The following is a 6,706-nucleotide window of genomic DNA, read 5'->3' on the forward strand; positions in this document are numbered from 1 at the left end:
GATGTTCAAAAAAGTGCATCCGAACTTGTACTAAATACTGCAGTGTCCCTTTATAAAAAGTCAGACTAAAACTGACAATTGTACAGCAAAGCCTGACATTTGGATATTTTGAAGTTTTTTCATAAATCATAGAGATTAGTATATGGATGTAGTTTAGCTTTTTAGGTAAAAGGTATGTTTCATTAGTGCATTTCTTACTGCTGATCACTGCAAGAACGTGAATCAGCTTTCCATTTCTTATGCAGGTCATGATAACTTGTAGAATAGAAAACAATCATTTGTGCTACGTTTTTAATTTTCTAAAGCACCTTGATGACAGTGAGTGTTCAGTGGTGAAGCATCCTCTATTGAATCACCCTCAAAAATTTTTTGGCCAAGTCCAAAATTGACAGCTCAAAGTCAAAAGTGAAATTATAGTTTAATTAGGACTTGGTATAAAGAAATCCCTTTTCCCCTTCCCCAAAGGGATACTGCAGTTATATCACTACCCAATAGGCACCATGATGAAGATCAGACTTATTATACTTAGGGTTTTATACACACCAGTTCCCCCAGTAAATGCAAATTTAACAAAATTTAGACATGTCATATGTTCACAATGCTCATGACAAACAATCATTTTGCATTCCTGCAAATAAAATTGTTTTATACTGTAAGCTGGAGGCGAGTGTAACTTATTTTTGTAATAAAGTTTTTATTTTTTTTATGTGTCATTAATATAAATGTGTGTTAGTATACAAATATTCTGGTTTAAAAACTTAGAATTGCACACATTTCGGTATGTTTATTTGTACTTAACATAATTTTAGAATAGTGGTTGCCAATAGCCTGTATGTTTCACATTAATTGGTTTTTTATGTTATCTTAATAAACCATTTTAGTATGTTGTATGTCAGTTACTGGGTTAGCTGGGACATAGAGTGTAATTTAAAATTTGTCAATAACTATTCATTGGAATATATGTAAATGTGCCTTGCCGGTTATTGAAACTTACCTACAAAATGAGTATGGGGTGACAAAAATTAGTTCTTGGTGCTTAATGAAACTTTCTGCCACTGATTTTATATATTACCCCGTGCTTTTTTAAAGTACATCTCTTTGAAATCTTAGTGTAAGTTTGAGGGCTACACAAAACATTTACATTGCATTTTGACAATATAATGAGTATAATAGGTTTGTGCAAAGTGGGTAAACTAAATGTAGCCTTCAGTAAAATTGAATCTCACTCAGTGTAATCTTTGGTGCTGGAATTTCCCAGTTCCAAGGAGTTAAATGATCCTATCAAAGAGGTCATTGCCATGCCTATTGGCACTTTACTGTCATATCCTTTTTAAGGGACACTGTCAAGGTGTTTTAAGTTAATTCTCAATTATTTGTTGGGATTTTAGGATGGGTTTGTTTGGCTTAAATAAGAACTGCATTGTCACAGTTGAAAGATGAACATTTTTGTGAGTTCACAAATGTGTTCTTGAAACATTAAAATGTGGACCTGTGGGTTTCTAAGACTATTTGCCATTCTTAGTTTGGGGATTTGGGAGGGAAAACTGATAAAGAAATTGTGAAGAATTGGTGGGTAATGTAAACAGTAGTTTTGAAATATATACACACTCAAGTGAAATTAACTTGACAGTGTTCATTTGAATAACTGAATTCAAGCCATTATAATTTTAAAATTAAATATCATTTGCACTGTTCTGATAATGGGTGCAGTTTTTGAGCAATATAATCAGAGCTAAATATGCATGTAGTGATTAGTGATGTGAACAATTAAGTTCTAAGAAGAAATACTAACTGGTATTTTCAAACTTAAATTTCTGTAGTAAAATCAGTATCAAACTTATTCAGAAATCAAGGAAAACAGGCAATGCATATAAACATACTTTGGAATGTTGTGTGGCCATAAAGCAATAATGCAATTTATATGGAATGTCATGGGATATGAGAAATGGAAATGCAAAAATAACTAATCCTTTAGTAAAATGTCAACCTGTTAAAAGGGGAATGTTAACTAATGTAGGTTATTGCTATTTGTGATTTGTTTATGGGTTCTTGGCTTTGACAGCTTCAAAGAATGGACAGATGACAAGTTAAAGAAATTTTGTATATATTGTCAAGGATGGGTCTTACATCCAAGGGTCAAGTTCCTTCCTTGGAGTGAAAAATGTATCCTTAAATGCATTCTGATTGTTAGAGTTACCTAACCAAAACAGACGCAAGATTTTGTTTCTGCAGACTATTTGGAAATCAAAAGTGATCGTAAATTTAATCAGTTTTCAGAAAGTTGCTTTGTGAGAAAATTGTATTGAATATATTCTTTATATGGAAGATTTTTGGCCATTGCAATTGAATCAGATGTTCGAGATGGAGAGATTGAGCACAAAAAGAGTGGTTGCACACTCATGATGGCAATTGTATCATGAGAAATTTACCAATTACTGCAAGTCTGATTTAACTATATTTTCCTTGTGATAAAATATGAAGAACAGAAATGGATTGATGGGGTGATCTGGGGTATTCACTTGTATATAAGATATTTGAAAAGACTTATTTAATATCAGGGTGAACATCATGCTAGTTGGGCAAAATTGTCACATTCAGGATAGCTTTTTTGACTAAAAAATCACTTAACAGAAACAGCAGAAGATCACCTTGTTTTATAACAAAGTAAGTATGACATGTAGTCTATTTAAAGGGGAGAAATGAAAAGGCAGAAGGCATTTGTGCATTTAGGAGAGAGCGATAGAGTAAATGATTGCTCAGATTTCTAAAACTTCAAGAATACCCACATGACCATTTTCTCCCCAGTGATGTATATAAAATTTTTATCTGAGCATAGGAATTCAGTGGTGGGTATAAAATGAATGAACTTAAGTAACAATACATAAAATGAACAGACTTCTGGGGATGATGTATAGTACTAATTACTCAGTAATCATACCACTCAATAGGGCATGCCACTACTTTTTCAGATGCTAATTATAAACCATTGTTCAAAGATGTTTTTAACTGTGGGCAAATTAGTAGATAGACATTTTGGTCTGTCACTTTTTAAAGTACTTAAGATACAAGTTCTATTAGCACCACAGTCTGCCTTCAGTAATACACCTAAAACATTTTTCACGACCAGCAGCATTTAGTTTGGGGAAAAAAATCTTTTTTACAAATGCAAAACAGTATTAAAACTAATGCTCTGGTCCAAGATTAGGTTTTTAATGATATTAACAGTAGTCTGATAAACATTTAGAAGTCTGGCATGAGAAACAAAAGCTTGTACCTGATTAGTAGTTTTATTTAAAAAATAGTTCTGTTAGCTTATTTAAATTCTTTTACATTTATTTATCCATAGAATTTATATTTATTTCATTCCTTTTATCTCCCTGAAAACTGTCTGCAGGCTCTTTGATTTGGATTAGATGTGTGAAGTACTGTCTTTTGCCAAAAACCTCAAATTACTTGTTCTTTTCAACGTAGTGGGTTTGTGCTTGTTTGGAGATCAGTTCAAAACCTATCTGTACTATCTGTACTGCCTCTGATGTTAAGATTTTATGTATAGCATAAGGAAGCTAGCTCTGACTATATTTTCCTAAGAATAAAGACCTATTTTTGTAGCATGTCTTAGGATCTCCAGGAGTCCAAGAATTATTGTGGGTGTCCTTCATCGTTCTTCATTTAACAGCTTTTAAATAGACACTTGGAATCAGAGCTCACTCACCTTTTTATTATCCATACATTCAAAGTAGCCAGTGGTAAAAACAAATTCCCCAAGATCTCTAATTCAAGCACATGGTGGAGAAATGTACATAAATGTTGGTACTCAATTTTATTGATGGAAACATTCTGTGGTCATGCACATGAAAGAAGTTAATGGTATTATAATTTCCATGCCCCACTCTGCAGTGTTCTTTCATATTGTCTGTCTGAAGGTTTGGAAATAAGATTTAGGTTGCAAGTAAATCAGGAAATGGGAGTGAACAAATCTACTTAAATGTTGCACATTTAGATGACTGCAAGTGAGGTTATATAGGTGAACAGTGTAAAATGCTTCATAAAGCTAAGTTGGCAAATCAAAGTGGGGAACTTGTAGATTTCTGGTGCTGGGGTGGTGGTTGGGCTGGGGTTGGCTAAGGCTAGGATCTCGAGGAGGGAACAGTAGGGGCAGTATTGGCTACTTTAGGACAAAAGTCCTTTTAGGTCACTTATTACAGAGGTTAGTTTGTATTTAGGGTTACCAAAATTTGATTAATGAACACTTTTGTCATTTTGTAACAATCATAGTTTTATACTGGAAATACCATGGGCATTTTGTAAACCATTTATGTTGCCTTTCTGGCTTCCTGAGCAGATAAACCAAATTAGTAGTTTTTTTCTGGTTGAAATAATGTTGAGTAAGACGCTTTGGGTTTGGGTTAGGGTGAAGTCCTAATAACTATGGAGTGAGCATCTTCAGGTATTGCTGTTTCCTAAAGTGTATCCCTAATAAGGAATAAACTTAAGACAAAGATGACGGTATTTTGTAGCAATTTACAAGCCTCAGTGAAGATCTGATTTTTAATTTGTCTATAAACTGGTTTAAAACAAGTTCTAATCTGAGAATCTGCTGTCTGTAATGTTAATGAGTTGTCATTCCTCCTTTTTAGGCTTTTAACTTGTATTCTGGAAAGCTGCTTGTGACAAAATCTCAAAATGTTTTGGAGAGTATTTTAGGATGTCCAAGGGAATTGCCATCTTCTGTCACTTATGAACTTTAGCCAATTTTACTTTTCAAGGCAAAAGGACAAAGGTTTTGATGTGGATATTAAAGAATAAGATTAGAACTTGTTCACAATCCTATAAAATCTGTAGAAAATAGTTGGAGATTCCAAAATCTGGTCTTCCAAAGTATAGAAATGTCCAAAATAACATCACCTTTGGTGTGGCTCTTCTAAAGATGTTAACTTTATTTTTATATTTTCACTGATTTCCGAGAGCTAGAGAAACATCAGTGATGAGGGGGAATTAGCTGCCTCGCACACATCCCCCTCCTGGGGCCTAACCCACAACCTGGGCAAGTGCTCTTTATTTTTAAAAATATATGTATTTTATTTGTGGTTCAGAGAGAGGAAAGGAGAGGAGGAGAGAGTTAAAAACATCAATGAGAGAGAAACGGATCGCTGCCTCCTGCGTGCGCGCGCACACCCCCACCCCCACTGGGAATGTGCCTAGAACCAAGGTACATGTCCTTGACTGGAATTGAACTTGGGACCATTGAGTCCTCAGGCCTACGCACTAACCACTGACCCAAGCCGGCTAGGACTAAATATGTTAATTTTAAATGAAGGGAATTTGAATAATGGCATTTGTGTCAATTATTTGCATTTTAGCCAAAACCAGTTTGGCTTGGTAGAGAGTCGGTCTGCCGACTGAAGGGTCCCGGGTTCATTCCGATCAAGGGCATGTACATTGGTTGCAGGCACATCCCCAGTAGGGGGTGTGCAGGAGGCAGCTGGTTGATGTTTCTCATCAACTTTTCTGGCTCTCTATCTCCCTCTGTAAAAAATCAATAAAGTATATTTTTAAAAAATTATTTGAAGTTTAGTGTTTCTTACGAGAATTATAAAATGCCAGCACTGAATTTGAATACAAAACTGCAAGACGAGGTGCACCTATTTATGTCATGCGTAAAGAAACCTTGTGGCTTCATTTTTAAAAGAATGTCTTGGTATTGATGTGGTTTAAATTGGAAACCTCTGGAATTAGGCCTCTAAAATGTGGCTCTATTTTAACATGAAAAACTAGAAAAATACACTGATTGTGTTTCTCAGTATATTTAATATTTGGAATAAGCATAGAGGGAAATAATGAGCGATATGTCAAACGTCATCTATAAGAATTGGCAAAAGACAATTCTCTGCAGTCCCATGTGTATGTAATACACTAGTTTTTGCAGAGAGGAAGAGATGGATAGAGTTTGAAACATGGAAAGAGAGAATCATCTATCAGCTGCCTCTTGCACTCCCCCTACTTGGGAGGTGCCCGCAACCAAGGTACATGCCTGTGACCGGAATTGAACCCGGGACCTTTCAATCTGCAGGCCGACGAATTTAGAAACTGGTTTAGAAACTGGTTTCCTAGGAATTCAGTTTATCCATAGAATTTATATTTATTTCATTCCTTTTATCTAAAATTTAGAAACTGGTTTCCTAGGAATCTTTAAGGATTATGTGCTGTTCCCTCTAGGTACTCCTTACTGCAGATTCATTTATAAATTAAAAGTTGTTAAAAAAGCTTTTGATTCTAAAATTAAAATAAATGTTTAATTCTTGGTTTCCTAAAGATCATTTAGCATTTTAGGACAGCATAAGCAAAGCTAAGGGGCTCAGCTACAGATTCTGTAGTTAATTAAATATATATATATTTGCTTATCCCTGCTTAATGCCTTTTTTTTATCAGTCTATTTAAATCACTACTTTAAAGCTATTTAATTTCTATTTTGTTAGCCTTTAAGAATGGAAGCTCCTCATGGCAGGGATGTCTCAATAGTGCTAGGTAGGCATTTAAAAATACTCTTGCAGATATTTTTCAGTTTGGTGGAAACTTAGTTTATTTGCTGAATTAGACTTTAATTGTGGCATGGTCACTTGAAATGGGAATCAAAATTTTAAACCACTTTTTAAAAATACATTTTTATTTTTTACAGAGAGGAAGAGAGGGATAGAAAGTTAGAAAC

The 6,706-nt window shown here is 34.5% G+C and overlaps 1 protein-coding gene across 7 annotated transcripts in view; it reads left to right on the top strand.

Annotated features, from left to right (window-relative positions):
• Positions 1-3,613, top strand: part of LOC118705318 (synaptotagmin binding cytoplasmic RNA interacting protein) — a 30,743-nt gene extending 27,130 nt beyond the window's left edge. For all 7 annotated transcript variants that reach the window (XM_036413903.1, XM_036413900.2, XM_036413889.2 and 4 more), the window contains one exon: positions 1-3,613. This exon is cut by the window's left edge. The gene's annotated coding sequence lies outside the window, so the exon portion shown is untranslated.
• The last annotated feature ends 3,093 nt before the right edge of the window (positions 3,614-6,706 follow it).

This window comes from Pipistrellus kuhlii, unplaced genomic scaffold (genome assembly GCF_014108245.1).
Source record: "Pipistrellus kuhlii isolate mPipKuh1 unplaced genomic scaffold, mPipKuh1.p scaffold_m20_p_5, whole genome shotgun sequence".
Taxonomy (NCBI): Eukaryota; Metazoa; Chordata; class Mammalia; order Chiroptera; family Vespertilionidae; genus Pipistrellus; species Pipistrellus kuhlii.